Source organism: Salmo salar, chromosome ssa09 (assembly GCF_905237065.1).
Source record: "Salmo salar chromosome ssa09, Ssal_v3.1, whole genome shotgun sequence".
Lineage (NCBI taxonomy): Eukaryota > Metazoa > Chordata > Actinopteri > Salmoniformes > Salmonidae > Salmo > Salmo salar.
The window spans coordinates 44,773,252-44,790,216 of NC_059450.1; the positions used below are offsets into that span (position 1 = coordinate 44,773,252).

The 16,965-nt window shown below is 43.2% G+C and overlaps 1 long non-coding RNA gene across 1 annotated transcript; it reads left to right on the forward strand.

Annotated features, from left to right (window-relative positions):
* Positions 1–6,791: 6,791 nt before the first annotated feature.
* Positions 6,792–8,325, forward strand: LOC123744628 (uncharacterized). Its single transcript, XR_006771008.1, has 3 exons — positions 6,792–6,861; positions 7,517–7,578; positions 7,810–8,325. It is a non-coding gene; the product is annotated as an uncharacterized lncRNA (long non-coding RNA).
* The last annotated feature ends 8,640 nt before the right edge of the window (positions 8,326–16,965 follow it).

Below are 16,965 nucleotides of genomic sequence, written 5' to 3' on the forward strand. Positions count from 1 at the left end.
CAGATAAAAAAACACCTTATGGAACAGCGGGGACTGTGAAGCAACACAAACATAGGCACAGACACATTATACACACACACATACATGGATTTAATACTGTAGATATGTGGTAGTGGTGGAGTGAGGGAACACAGTGGGTTGTGAAATCTGTGAATATATTGTAATGTTTTTAAAATTGTATAAAGTGACTTAATTTTGCTGGACCACAGGAAGAGTAGCTGCTGCCTTGGCAGCAGCTAATGGGGATCCTTAATAAATCCAAAATCTGTTGCGTCATCGTTATCAACATCCATTCGAATTAGCATTACTATCCTCATCGTTATTATAACCATAGGAGTTAACATCAGTAGCATCATGGTTATTAAAAACCATTCAAATTAGCATTGCTAGCTAGAATCATTAAGGCCCCTTTTTTCTCCATTTCTGCCTGAATGACGTGCCCAAAGTAAACTGACTGTAGCTTGGGCCCTGAAGCTAGGATACGCATATAATTGGTACCATTGGAAAGAGAACACTTTCAACTTTGTAGAAATGTTAAAATGATGTAGGAAAATATAACACAATAGATATGGTAGGATAATTATTTTGAGAGAGAGACCATCCTCTTAGAAATGCAAGAGAAAAGTTATATTGAAAATTAGCTCCCTGGATGCAATTCCTATGGCTTCCACAGGGTGTGAGCAGTCTATGTTCAAGGTTTCAGGCTTGTAACTTCAAAAACGAATAAGAAATATCAGTTTTAGTAGGACACAGTCTTAGAAATCCGTGTTTGCTAAAATTGGTTTCCTATTGAACATACTTCTTTCTGAAAGAAATAGTATAGTTTGATTACATTTTAGGGTATCTGAGGAGTAAATAGAAACGTATTTTGACTTGTTGAAACAAAGTTTAGGGGTAGAATTTCGGATTTGAGTGGATTACTCAAATCGATGGCGCCAACTAAACAGACTTTTTGGGATATGAAGAAGGATGTTATCTAACAAAACGACACTACATGTTATAGCTGGGACCCTTTGGATGACAAATCAGAGGAAGGTTTTCAAAAAGTAAGTGAATATTTAATCTTTATATGTGAATGTATGAATCCTGTGCCGGTGGAAAAATATTTAGATATTGGGCGCCGTCCTCAAACAATCGCATGGCATGTTTTCGCTGTAATAGCTACTGTAAATCAGACAGTGCAGTTAGATGAAGAAGAATTTAAGCTTTCAGCCGATATAAGATATGTACCTAAATGTTTAAAATCCATAATATTTCTGATTATTTATTTGAATTGCGCGCCCTCCAGTTTCATCGGAAGTTGTCCCACTAGCGGCAGAACGATCCTTGAGTTAAATGCCTGTGATGTGGCTGGTCAAGAACAGTAACAGGTCAGTAGCTAGGAAACTATGTATATCTGAGTGACAGTAGCTGTTGGAAACTAAAGCCTGTTTCTCACTTAGCCTACATACCCAGAATTAGCTCTCACCGTATGGACCCACTGCTACCTGTGAACACTTAATCCCTCTGCAGCAGTGGTATTCAAAGTCGGGGTCGCCACCCCTAGGGTTAAAAAATACAAATAAAATGTTTTTTTTGTTTTTTTGGGGAACCAAACATTAAGAGTACACATTATGTTATGGGACAATATACAAACAATTTGAAAAATATACTGCTCAAAAAAATAAAGGGAACACTTAAACAACACATCCTAGATCTGAATGAAAGAAATAATCTTATTAAATACTTTTTTCTTTACATAGTTGAATGTGCTGACAACAAAATCACACAAAAATTATCAATGGAAATCCAATTTATCAACCCATGGAGGTCTGGATTTGGAGTCACACTCAAAACTAAAGTGGAAAACCACACTACAGGCTGTTCCAACTTTGATGTAATGTCCTTAAAACAAGTCAAAATGAGGCTCAGTAATGTGTGTGGCCTCCACGTGCCTGTATGACCTCCCTACAACGCCTGGGCATGCTCCTGATGAGGTGGCGGATGGTCTCCCGAGGGATCTCCTCCCAGACCTGGACTAAGCATCCGCCAACTCCTGGACAGTCTGTGGTGCAACGTGGCGTTGGTGGATGGAGCGAGACATAATGTCCCAGATGTGCTCAATTGGATTCAGGTCTGGGGAACGGGCGGGCCAGTCCATAGCATCAATGCCTTCCTCTTGCAGGAACTGCTGACACACTCCAGCCACATGAGGTCTAGCATTGTCTTGCATTAGGAGGAACCCAGGGCCAACCGCACCAGCATATGGTCGCACAAGGGGTCTGAGGATCTCATCTCTGTACCTAATGGCAGTCAGGCTACCTCTGGCGAGCACATGGAGGGCTGTGCGGCCCCCCAAAGAAATTCCACCCCACACCATGACTGACCCACCGCCAAACCGGTCATGCTGGAGGATGTTGAGGGCAGCAGAATGTTCTCCACGGCGTCTCCAGACTCTGTCACGTCTGTCACGTGCTCAGTGTGAACCTGCTTTCATCTGTGAAGAGCACAGGGCGCCAGTGGCGAATTTGCCAATCTTGGTGTTCTCTGGCAAATGCCAAACGTCCTGCACGGTGTTGGGCTGTAAGCACAACCCCCACCTGTGGACGTCGGGCCCTCATACCACCCTCATGGAGTCTGTTTCTGATCGTTTGAGCAGACACATGCACATTTGTGGCCTGCTGGAGGTCATTTTGCAGGGCTCTGGCAGTGCTTCTCCTGCTCCTCCTTGCACAAAGGCAGAGGTAGCGGTCCTGCTGCTGGGTTGTTGCCCTCCTACGGCCTCCTCCACGTCTCCTGATGTACTGGCCTGTCTCCTGGTAGCGCCTCCATGCTCTGGACACTACGCTGACAGACACAGCAAACCTTCTTGCCACAGCTCGCATTGATGTGCCATCCTGGATGAGCTGCACTACCTGAGCCACTTGTGTGGGTTGTAGACTCCTTCTCATGCTACCACTAGAGTGAAAGCACCGCCAGCATTCAAAAGTGACCAAAACATCAGCCAGGAAGCATAGGAACTGAGAAGTGGTCTGTGGTCCCCACCTGCAGAACCACTCCTTTATTGGGGGTGTCTTGCTAATTGCCTATAATTTCCACCTGTTGTCTATTCCATTTGCACAACAGCATGTGAAATTTATTGTCAATCAGTGTTGCTTCCTAAGTGGACAGTTTGATTTCACAGAAGTGTGATTGATTTGGAGTTACATTGTGTTGTTTAAGTGTTCCCTTTATTTTTTTGAGCAGTGTATAATTTAATTGATGTGTATTGGTTCTCTTCATTTTGATAGGAGATTAAAATATAATGAATTGAAGGTTATTTGTTGATGTTGAAATTATAAATGCACAGATTTTAATGTTGTGTCAACCCCCCCCCAAAAAAAAGGGTTCCCGAGACATTCTGTCCAAAAAATTGGGGTCCCCTCTGACAAAGTTTAAATACCACTGCTCTGGTGTGTATGTGTGTGTGTGCGTGTGTGTGTGTGTGTGTGTGTGCCTGCGTGCGTGCGTGCGTGCATATGTATGTGTGTATGTATGTGCAGACCAGTCCAAGTGAGTCATGATGTGTTCAGTATTGTAGCCACACACACACACACAAATATATCCCCAGACACACACACTACGTTAGACTGCGTTACACATACAAATAATGAATGTTTTCCGGCCTTTTATACTCAACACAAACAACCAAAAGAGGAGTGTCTGTGTAAAGGATCAACCTCTGTGACATCATCCTACATCTTAATCTAGATTAAGCAGCCCTGCTGTACCTCCTACCTCTTCTCCCCTCTGTAGCCGTGCTAATCTAGATTAGCCATATCCCTGACATATACATATATAAAGCGGAAGGGGAAATAAGAGGAGAGAAGACTAACTACGGGGAGAACAACCCCCCTTTGGATATTAGAGTACAGAGAGAGAGATGGTAGATAGATAGATAGATAGAGGGAGAGAGAGAGAGACAGAGATAGTAGAGAGAGAGAGTTTTGCACATCGTTACAACACTGTATACATACATAATGTGACATTTGAAATGTCTTTATTCTTTTGGAACTTCTGTGAGTGTAATGTTCATTTTCATTGTTTATATAACTTTTGTTTATTATCTACTTCACTTGCTTTGGCAATGTTAACATATGTTTCCCATGACAATAAAACCCCTTGAATTGAATTGAGAGAGAGAGAGAGAGAGAGAGAGAAACAGACAGACAAACAAGAGAGAGAGAGAGAGGGAGGGCCAACCAGGGTAGAGCTGGGTCAAAGCTAATCTGGACCCTCCCATTCCAAGAATGCTTACCAGGTACACTGTAAAAAATAAAAATGTAGTTGTTTCAACTAATTATTATTATTATGTAACTGGTTCCACAGCCTTTCTTTTGGTTTACTCAACTTTTCAGTCCAAGTGTTACCTGAACTAAAAATAGTTGGCCCGAACTTAGGTTTCATTTGAGAAAACGTAGGCAAAAATTCACTCAATTTAAAATGATTAGTTTGCTCAACTTGAGTCATATGTTAATTCAACTAGAAATTATTATTTGGAATTTGAACTTTAAAAAGCTGTGGAGATATTTACACACATAAAGTACTTTTAAAATACAATGTTTTCAATTTACAAATTTAACTACATTCCGCAATTATTAAAATATTATATTCAAGATCTTCTCACCTGAGATTTGAACTCACAACCTCTTGGTTCACAGCATTCAGCTCTTCCTGCTACGTGTCTGTGTCAATTATAAATTAATCTGACAATTCTCTCATCGTTGTTTTAATTTGCTTATTTCGGGGGGTTTTTTCAGTTTAAGCATACTACTCTGTTTTGATGTTACAATGAAAAATAAAACAGTTTTTCTTGAGTGTGCTTTTAACAGAACTGAGATTTACTGTGCAATGTGTAGCAATACAGTTGATCTCAGTCATTGACACAGACATGGTGGAGTAGCTGGAAGATTAGTGTGCTGTGGGCCAAGAGGTTGTGAGTTCATATCCCAGTTGAATATAAGCTACTGTATAAATCAACACGCTCAATGTAATCATGTATTGCAATGTTTGCTGATATGTAAGTTGAAAACATTGTATTTTAAAAGCACTGCTGGTGTAAATATTTCCACAGCCATTTTTTTTTTTTTTAGATAAGATGCCCAAATATTAAGTTCTACTTGACTGAAAATATGAGACAATTTGAGCAAACACATAATTATAAGTTGACTGAATTTTTGCCTATGTTTTCTCAAGTTGGAACTAAGTTTGGGCAAATCAATTTTTTTGTTGTTCAGGTAACACCTGGACCGAAGAGTTAAGTAAATTTAAAAAGGCTGTGGAAACAGATTTTTATTTTACAGTGTAACAGTGAGTGTCCCAAGATATTCCTGAAGTTCAGTTCATCCATTCCTACTTTACAGTTTAAAAAAACCCAACAACAACAAAACAACAGAGTCTAAAACAAAAGTGAAAAGTGAATACTGCTGCCTACCTCTCCAGTCTTGGCGTTTGGGGGTCCGTAAGAGGGGGGTGTGTGAGAAGGGGATCTGGCTGGTGTTGTAGCTGTGCCGTTGGAGCAGGTTAAAGGCAGAGAACCTCTTTCTCTGCTTGGGTGGAGGAGTGGGGAGGCTGGGCTGGGACTGGGGAGCAAACCCAGAGGTGGAGCTATAGCCTGGTCCTGGGAGGGAGGGAGGGCCGTATTCCAGTCTTGGGGAAGGATATCCAGAGTTGAGGTAAGTGTTTCTGGGTCCTTGGGCAGTGTTGTGGCATCCTGGGTTAGGGCTGCTGCTGGGGGTGGTGTTGTAGGCTGGGTTACAGTGTCCTGGGTTAGGGCTGCTGCTGGGGTGGTGTTGTAGGCTGGTTTACAGTGTCCTGGGTTAGAGTTGGGGTACCCAGCAGATCCACGATTAGGGTAGCCTTGGAGTGCAGAGTTTGAGTATCCTGGGGGTCCAGGGTTTGGGTAGCCTGAGGGTCCAGTGTGACTGTAGCTGGCTGCTCCTGGAGGAGAAAGAGGTGGTGGGGGGAAGCTGTACCCAGGATGATGGTCGGGAGTGGGGGGAGAGTAGCTGGTCTTCCGTAGCTCGGTCAGGGAGTAGCCAAGCGTGTGTTGCTGGGAGCCCCTGGAGGAGTAGCCTGCTTGATTGTGGAGCACCAGGCCGGGGGGGGCTGGGGCCAGGGTAGGGGTAGTCCTGTCTGTGTAGTGGCCCCTGGAGGCCCTTGTTGTCCGGTTGTCCCCGGGTGAGTGGCCTGGACGCCCACGGTCCGTCTCGTTGCTGGTGGATCTTGGAGGTGAGCAGCCGACGTCGCAGACTGCCCTCGCTCTTGGGCTGCAGGGAGAGCATCTTTTGAACATCTTTCGAGCAGGCCGGAAGCAGCTCGTCCTCATCCTCGCTGAAGCCCCCCTTCCAGCATTGAGCCCCCACGCCTCCTCCCCCCACCGGCTCGGTGGACAGACAGTCCACGTATGCTATCATCTTCTCAGACTTTGTCTCTCCCTCTCTCCCTCTCCCTGTCTCACCTGTGCGATTAATTGTTCTAACAGTCCACGTAATCCGTCATCCACTCTTTCCAAACAGTATGTTCCCATCAAGTCTGGTCTGAAGAGGCTGGGCTCTCCAAGTCTTCCCTACAACAGTAGATTCTCAAAGAGCTGTATGTTAGTGGCCCTCCAAGGTGGAATGACCATAGAGAAACATTGGTAGAGAGAGTACAGATCTATCTCATGTAGTGAATTCTTACAGAAACCGATCTCTGAGACTGTATGATGTGGTCCTTCATTGTCTCTCTCACTTCACCTCTCTCTTTTTCTCTCTCCATCTACCCACTCCTTCTCTCTCAATAATCTCTTAACTAGGATTATCCTGAAGAAGGCCGGCCTTACATATGGTCAACATTGTACAGGTAATTACCGATGTCTTATAGACCACACACGCTTTTTCTATAAAGGTCATTAACGGCGTGTGAGAGTAAGAGCTACTTACACTTTAAAGGGAAATTTCACCCTGGTTCTGCAACGGCATATAGTCGTTACAATGTGAACAACGTTGCGTATTTATCATCAACATCAGCATTATCCAAACCACAAGCTAGAACTATCACGTTTCATTTTTACTGGTAGAGTCAGGAAGTTTTTACTTCCTGTGTATTCGTCTGCTCATAGTGAAACAAAATGTTGGCATTCATAACGAATGCTGATACCATCCGCTTGGTAGATTTTTTTTGAAAATGTTTGTTTTTCACTGTTTGTCATCATGTGTGTGGTGTTCTGTGCCTGGCTTTGCTAATTAAAAAACAATAGTGAAAATGTCTTATCTTTCACCGTTCTACGATATAGCTAACTCACTCTCTGTGTGTTGGTAGCAATTATGAATGTGTATAAATCATCTATGGTTGGTAAGTTAGTTCTCAGCCAGTCTCAGCTGGCTAGCAATCTTGTTGCTAATTTAGTCACGCTAGTCAAACGTCCATGTTAGGTATGCTTAGCTAGCCAGTCTAACAGAGACCAATACAATTAGCGGGGTGGTTGAAATGTGTATTGTTGTGTATTTTGTTGTAGGTGGTACAGAATCTGATTCCACCATCATACACTTCCAACCCCTAGCTCTGCACAAGGTGAAGGTAAGATGCCAAAAAATATTTACAAGCTGACAGCTAAGATAGCTCTATTTACAGTAAGCGTGGCATAAACATGAATTGGGTAGTGTTTGTATAGTGTTTGTATGGTTTGTGTTATGGGGTTTACAGGAGGTTAGAGGTAGTCTGAGTACCACAGAGTACCTTCCAGACCATGTCATCAATTTAGTCCACCCCTCTTCTCTTTTAACCTTTTTTCTCTTTGTAAAATTTCAGTTTGGAGTCATTCCACTGTGCCCTGCTGAAAAATACCCCAACGGGGCATTTTGGGGTACACAACCATGAGGGAACAGACACACCTTGCAGTTATGGAGCACAACAAGATTGTGGGCCAGAAACCAGCAAGGGGCACACATAGAACACTTGTCAGAGTTCAGCTGGCCGTTCACCACAGACAGAACAAGCCCATTGCCCTAAGCACTAAGAGTCCCAGTTTCATCAGCCCACTGTGCCGAACACCATTGCCAACACCATTGGCAGTGTACCGAAGCCGGACAAAGGACTAAGGCTGTGTTTACACAGGCAGCTAAATTCTGTTTTTTTTTCTTTTGACCAATCAGATCAGTTCTGAAAATTATCTGATGTGATTAAAACCAATTAGTGGAAAAAAGATCAGAATGCAGCCAGTGTGGCTCAGCCTAAGACCATGTAGACCAGGGATCTCCAACCCTGTTCCTGGAGAGCTACCCTCCTGTAGGTTTACACCAGGGCTCTCCAACCCTGTTCCTGGAGAGCTACCCTCCTGTAGGTTTAAACCAGGGCTCTTCAACCCTGTTCCTGGAGAGCTACCCTCCTGTAAGTTTAAACCAGGGCTCTCCAACCCTGTTCCTGGAGAGTTACCCTCCTGTAGGTTTACACCAGGGCTCCTCAACCTTGTTCCTGGAGTGCTACCTCTCTCTGCCCTCTTGGTGCTGGCATCGGCTGTAGCTGAGCTTCTAATGTTAGCTTAATCCAACTCTTTGTTTTGAATCCTCTTTGCTATATTCTGGTTGAAACATGTATGGTTGAATGTCATCATGTAGCTAATAGATGCTTCATTGTAAAATTTGTGTTGATGAGAGGAATCACTTAAAGCCATTGCGTCTGGTCAGTTCTTTCAGTTTTACCCAAAGGATTGTTGTTAGTGTCCTCCTCCTTTTAAAACAAAAATCCGGCCTTGGGGGAGGGACTGGAGCCAGAGCTCGAACCACCGCCCAACACAAGTTGTAGTCTTCCAGAGACAGGAAACAAATGTGTCTGTTTGAATATTTAGCAATGAATCCGTCGATAGAAACATATCGCTGAAATGCATCCAATGACTCTAATCGAACAAAGACAACCATATCTAAACCCACAAAAACATCTAGTGTGATCAGTATAACATAGAGCCTTCGCCAAATGCCACAAAGCAGGATTACATGTATTTTTAGATCTCGCCCTGCCCCATCAATACACCGGAATTTATTTTTATTAAACTAGGCAAGTCAGTTAAGAACAAATTCTTATTTACAATGACGGCCTAGGAACAGTGGGTTAACTGCCTTATTCAGGGGCAGAACGACAGATTTTTACCTTGTCAGCTCGGGGATTCAATCTAGCAACCTTTCAGTTACTGGCCCAACGTTCTAACCACTAGGCAACCTGCCGCCCCAAATACGGCAGGAAGTTGTCATAGGGTGTATCATCCAGCACAGCAAAGCCCTGACCTGCCTTTCTCCTGGGCAATTATGTGTGAAATACATCTCACTGTCCTAGAAATACCTCAGACATGATGAAAACAAGCCCAGAATCCCCCAGGTTGAAATTCCCCCTTTAAATGTTACATTATAAGGCCAGAGACAGCAGCAGCCCCATCTGCTTGCCGCTTCTGGTACTGACGCTATACCATTCTAGTGTTGGAGCTACTGACAATAGACATACATTTTCACAAACGTATTTGGCTGCGGTATGGATGCCTCAAAAGACATTCTTACACTGGGTTAAAAATAGCACACACACCAAACGCACACATGAACACAAACGCACACACACACACACACACACACACACACACACACACACACACACCCTATCCAGGGGCGAAAATCTGATATCAACTTTGGAGGGGACAATTACATGAAATTTTCTCAAGAGCAATTCCTGAGGGGGACACCAAAAGTAGTGCTGTAACACATAGCCTACATTGTAATTGGTAAATTTATATTGAGGAACCAAAGAAATAAGGTGTTTGCCGTACTCCTAACTACCGGTACCCAAAACTACACAACTAATCACAACAGCAATACCATTGCCTTTAACAAATCTTAGTTCAGTCACCAGTTTAAGTTGAGAGTGGGGGTATCCATGGCATTTTCCAATTATGTTCCTATTTTACAAGTCAAAAAAATTGAGAACCTTTCATAATGTTGCCAAACAAAGACTCAACAAACTTACCTGAGACTCCCTGTCTCTGCCAGTCTGTCCCTGCATATCTGTCCCCAACTCTGCTGTCTGTGTGCCATCTGTTGCCTGCTCTGCCTAATGACATCATTGTGAAACATTTCCATTAGAATTTCATTTCTTTCTTATGAACATTTTATCAACTAGTCTTTGAGATATTAGGCTACTAGGGTTCTTACTTTGCGTTTTGGTGTATTGAAAAATACTCTGATGTCCGTCTTTTATTTTTCTGCCATTTTTCTACCTGGCTGGCTGGCTGGCTGGCTACACACACAGTGTGTAGGTTATTTACAGTAGGAGATGGGCTTCTATCATCTTCTATCATTCTATTTGGGCTTCGATCTAAAAGGTAGCTAACAAATGTGAAACGGATTAAAATGACAAGAGTTGACAGCTGTATGAGTTCACCATTTACACAACATATGCTGCAACCTTTTGTAATTTTAATAGTTTGTTTCATATTGGCTGGCTTCCAACAATAGCCGAATTTGCAAAGCTAGCGAGCACCAATTCAGTTTCAGTGGTGTTTGCTATAATCTTTGCTACCCGGGTTAAATAAAGGTGAAATAAAATAAATAAATAAATAACAGTTCACTTGCGACAATTTAGCTTTTGCAACGAGACCATTAAATATATTTAAGACAATGGTAGAAGAGAGTGTAGTTCTGTTCAGTTTGGATTTCAGTTTATCGCTAACCTTATCACAGGGACTTTGAAGCACTAACTTACATCATCTGCATGCTGATTCCATTTTTGACGAGGCCACATAAATGGAATAGGTACTAGCTAGCTTAATAGTTAATATTTGCGCGCTAGCTCTGCATATTCAGCTAGTGTGTGTGCGTGATTGACTGGATTAACCTCACGTCAGTTACGTGCATTGAGTGCCTTTCAGACAGTAGATACGAGCCCTCTGTTACGGAGCAAGCTAAGGAACTGGCAGTGGATCAAACCATTGTGAGGCAAAGGGTGGGGGGGTTGCAATCTTTTGAAACTTAAAAACGCGCTATTAAGTGTCTATAATCAGCACAATTGCTTTCATTGCGTATTATTAATATTATTTAAATTACATAGTTATGTTTCAGTGATATATTGGGGGGGACAAATCATATTTTTCCCAGGATGGGGGGGTCGTGTGCCCCCGTCCCCCCCGGGATTTCCGCCCCTGACCCTATCGAATGTGTGTGGAATGCCAGTCTGCAGTGCAGACTTTTTCAATGGACTAACACACACACAAAGCCCTTAATGCACAACCACAGGGAAGATATCACTGCCATTTCCCAGTACGTGTGGAACGCAGCTGTCTAAGGCACTGCATCTCAGTGCTAGAGGAGTCACTACAGACACCCTGGTTCGAATCCAGGCTGTATCACAACTGGCTGTGATTGGGAGTCCCATAGGCCAGGATAGGCCGTCATTGTACATAAGAATTTGTTCTTAACTGACTTGCCTAGTTAAATAATGGTGACATTTAAAAATAAGAACAATAAATGCACCGGGGAGCAACACAGATCTACCGTACATATACAGTATGTAAGGAATCTCCCACTATCATTACTGACACACACACACACACACACGCCAGCCTGGAAATAAACATGGAATGTGGTGGTCAGGCTGATTAAATCATTGACCGTTGGTCCTCTACAATCAGAGTCACCTGACTGATGATTGGTCACTAAGAGAGAAACAACATCACGATACGCCTGGCCTTAGTCATTACTACTACTACTACACACACACACACACACACACACACACACACACACACACACACACACACACACACACACACACACACACACACTCCTGTCTGTATTCTGTCTCTAAATGTTGTCTATCACTAGCAGCACCATATCACCAAGTAACATTCTATAAATGTACTTGGAGAAACAAGGTGATTCTGATTCACACACACACACACACACACACACACACACACACACACACACACACGTTTTTCATCAAGGATCTCTCTGTGATTTGCTCCGTTAATCTTTCCCTCAATCTTGACTAGTCTCCCAGTCCCTGGAGCTGAAAAACATCCCAACGGCACGATGCTGCCACCACCATGCTTCATCGTAGGGATGGTATTGGCCAAGTGATGAGCGGTGCCTTGTTTCCTCCAGACGTGATGCTTGGCATTCAGGCTAAAGAGTTCAATCATGAGTTTCATCAGACCAGAGCATCTTGTTTCTCATGGTCTGAGAGGCCTTTAGGTGCCATTTAGCAAACTCCAAGTGGGCTGTTGTGTGCCTCTTACTGATTGGCTTCCATCTGGGCACTCTACCATAAAGGCCTGATTGGTGGAGTGCTACAGAGATGGTTGTCCTTCTGGAAGGCTCTCCCATCGCCACAAAGGAACTCTGGAGCTCTCTCAGAGTGACCATCGACCCTTTTCCCCCGATAGCTCAGTTTGGCCGGGCGACCAGCTCTAGGAAGACTCTTGGTGGTTCCTAACTTATTTCATTTAAGAATGATGGAGGCCACTGTGTTCTTGGGGACCTTCAATGTTGCAGAAATATGTTGGTACCCTTCCCCAAATCTATGCCTCGACACAATCCTGTCTCAGTGCTCTACGGGCAATTACTTCGACCTCATGGCTTGGTTTTTGCTCTGACATGCACTGTCAACTGTGAGACCTTATATAGACAGGTGTTTGCCTTTCCAAATCATGTCCAATCAATTGAATTTACCACAGGTGGACTCCAATCAAGTTCTAGATACATCTCTAGGATGATTAATGGAAACAGGATGCATCTGAGCTCAATTTCTATAGTGTCATAGCAAAAGGTCTGAATACATATGTAAATAAGAAGGTACACAGAGTTGTTGTGAAGGAGTCAAACACCTGGTTCATCTCCTAACTGGTTGGATAGCTGTGCTGAGCTCTTACCAGCCTTTCTTAACCCAAATACAGCGATGAGTTTCTCTCTTCATTTCGAGAAATAACGACAAGCACCCACAATGTGACGACACGTGCTGACCAAACATCCACAACATGACCAGGGTTGCCATGTTGGCGGTTTTCTCACAAATTGAGCAACTTTGAAAATTATGTCGTGGGGGAAAATATATTGTTCTCGGGTGCTGGTTTTTGGGGCTACTTCTAAATTGCACCGCGCCCGACCAAGGTATTTCTCTTTTCAAAAATAATCAGATATATTTAACTATAACCTGCTGCTGACTATCAGGCAGTGAGCAGGTTGTGAGCGAGATAATTAATGAAGGGTGGGGATGTATGGGTTGAGAGCACTGGTTGAGAGAGTGCTGCAGCAGAGGCAGCTGTGTCAAGGAGTAGTAGCAGCACACATGCACATTTTGACAACCTTTTACCATTTGTAGGTAGGCTATTTACAGTTGAAGTCGGAAGTTTACATACACCTTAGCCAAATACATTTAAACTCAGTTTTTCACAATTCCTGACATTTAATCCTAATAAAAAGATTTCGTCTCAGTTCAGTTAGGGTCACCACTTTATTTTAAGAATGATTTATTTTTAATGATTTATTTCAGCTTAAATTTCTTTCATCAAATTCCCTATCTATTGTTCACCTAATACCTATTTTTTACTTAAAAATTGCACTGTTGGTTAGGTCCTGTAAGTAAGCATTTCACTGTAAGGTCTACACATGTTGTATTCGGTGCATGTGACAAATACACTTTTGATTTGATTTGATTATTACCTTGATGGAAAAACACATTTTGCTTCTTAGTCTACGTCATAAAAGATTACATAGATATTCCTTAATTCGCTCGATAACGTTATGGAAAAAGGGTTTCATGGATAAATGTGGCAACTCCTCTCTCCTGCTGTGAAAACGTTTGTAGGCTAGTTTTCAGGTCTTGTGTGCAGGTTTTCAGAGGTCATTGGGCTAGAAATCTTAGCTGGACCTGGCAACCCTGAGCATGACAGTAAACCCAGGGAGTTCTTTCAGAACAGAGCAGAATGCTTCAGGAAACGTTGACAGTGGAAAAGTTAGTCAACTAGCAAGGCATTGTTGTCATGTTATATCAGGTGATGATCAGCAGAAATAAGGGATAACTATCTCTCATAGTAGTAGATGTGTATCTCTTTCAAACAATCCCCTTGTACGCAGCTAATAGCTAGCTAGCTAAAGGTAGCCAAAGCAAGCTAGCTAACTACTGATGCAACCCTAAGTAGCAGTACATACGAAGATGAAACATGATCAGGCCTACTGTACATCTTACTGTAGAAAGTATTGGAGAATACAAGTATATAGGTTGGAATGATTGCTGTTAAAATCCAAATTTAAAATGTTATTCTGAACTGAAATAAACTGATTGAAGCAAGATGCTTTTTGAGGTAAACCCACTCACACAGTTCTGGGTTGTTCATCTACAACAGGAAGTGGTCTCCTGCCTGACTGAGAACCCACTCACACAGTTCTGGATTGTTCATCAACAACAGGAAGTGGTCTCCTGCCTGACTGAGAACCCACTCACACAGTTCTGGGTTGTTCCATCTACAACAGGAAGTGGTCTCCTGCCTGACTGAGAAAGCCAGTAGATGTTCTGATCCAGTTTGGCACCACATATCTATGTCAGTCAGGGTTCTCAACTCTGGCATACTTTAAAAAAAAAACAAGTACAGGGTTACACTGTCAAAAACTGAGCCCAGAATAGACCTGCTTGTTGAAGCTTCAACCAGCTACACACCTCTCATTAGGACTTTGTGTTTGTTTTCTGGTTTACATCTGTGTGATGTGATCAATCAGTTTATTCCAGTTCAGAATGAAAATCATTTATTATATTTTAACAGCAACAGTTCCAACCTAGACAGTGTTTATAATGGGGAAAAATTAAACATGAATAGCTATTTATATTTAATTTAATTGTTATTTGTCTTTATTGCATTTGTTTTAGGCTGGCATAAGGGCAATGAAATGTACCGATATTTACGTATAGTTGCATGTTTTCATACATTTGGGTGCCAGGAAAACACCCAATTTCTAATTTGGGTCCCAAGCTGAAAAAGTTGAAGAACCCCCCTCTGGAGATCTACTGGGAATTCAGGCAGGCTTGAGGCTTCACAGTCAGCCCTGTTACACCTCTTTTACATTAACATCATAAGGGTCGGTAATGTTCTCAAAATTCCCTGTATTTCCAGAAATTCCAGTTAGAATATTCCCAGAATCAGGAGGGAATAAGCAAGAAATCCTTGATTTCTGGAAAAAACTGGGAATTCTGGGAAAAGTTAGCATAATTTTGTAACCCTACAAACTCTCCATTTCTATGCTGTCGACTGTCTGGATACTGTAGTGACTGACAGCTGAAAGTTTGTTTTGGAAGAGGAGCGATCGTAATGATAATGCTAATGCTAATGCCTGCTACTATACAACACACACACACAACTCTAACACCCTTTCTCGCTTTCTCCTTTTCACTTCTTCTCTGTCTCTCTCTTTCCGGGCTGCTACACCTTATTCCTCACAAATGAAAGAGCAGAGAGGAGATTAAAGAAAGACGTGGAGAAAAGAGAGGAAGGGAAAACAGCAGAGTTTACCCTGCAGCATCTCTCTCTCTTTCTCCCTATGCCCTCTCTCTCTCTCTCTCTCTCTCTCTCTCTCTCTCTCCTTTTGTGTCTGTCAAATCATCAAAAATGATTCTTACCTTTCAAGCAGAGCATACTGGCATCCTTCTCAGCAGGAGAGAGTGTGAGTCTATCTTAACTATCCCCAACAAAGAACAAGTCTTCACTCACTGCACAGGTTAAAGCACTGACACACTCCCTCCACTCTCTCAAAACACTCCCACTCTCTCTCAAAACACTCCCACTCTCTCTCAAAACACTCCCACTCTCTCTCAAAGCACTCCCAATCTCTCTCAAACCACTCCCACTCTCTCTCAAACCACTCCCACTCTCTCCCAAAGCACTCCCAATCTCTCTCAAACCACTCCCACTCTCTCTCAAACCACTTCCACTCTCTCTCAAAACACTCCCACTCTCTCTCTCAAAACACTCCCACTCTCTCTCTCTCAAAACACTCCCACTCTCTCTCTCAAAGCACTCCCAATCTCTTTCAAACACACTCCCACTCTCTCTCAAACCACTCCCAATCTCTCTCAAAGCACTCCCAATCTCTCTCAAACCACTCCCACTCTCTCTCAAACCACTCCCAATCTCTCTCAAACCACTCCCACTCTCTCTCAAACCACTCCCAATCTCTCTCAAAGCACTCCCAATCTCTCTCAAACCACTCCCACTCTCTCTCTCAAACCACTCCCACTCTCTCTCAAACCACTCCCACTCTCTCTCTCAAAACACTCCAACTCTCTCTCTCAAACCACTCCCACTCTCTCTCAAACCACTCCCACTCTCTCTCTCAAAACACTCCAACTCTCTCTCTCAAACCACTCCCACTCTCTATCAAAACACTCCAACTCTCTCTCGAAATACTCCCACTCTCTCTCAAAACACACTCCCACACTCTCCAACTTTTTCTCTCTCTTCCTCACTCTCTCCCACTCATACTCCCTCTCCCTCTCCCTCTCTCTCTCTCTCTCTCTGTTGTCCTTTAATCCTAACTCCTCTCTAAAGCTCTAGGGGTCTAGATTCTATCAGATGCGTTCTAGCCGACACCCACGTAGTGGTTGTTTTAGTGGATGTGGAAATGCCTTAGAGCTGTCAAATCCACAAGCGGCTCCCGGCATTATGCCTAAAGTGGATATTGGCTGGACGGAGTCCCATTAGACCCCTAAGGTTGATGTCCCCGCCCCCGCTGAAATCGAAATGGTGTAAAACACAAAAATCCCCATAGAAAAACGTTCTGTTTAAAGCTAGAAATATGTGTTTGTCCGCACGGTGATGGCCTACAAGCTATTATGACCCTCTCTATGAAGTGATGAGACTCTCCCGAACATGTCAGTAGTTTCGCTCTGGGACACCCACAGGCCTCACGAGACTGAAGGGTCTGAAGGGCTTAGACTCTT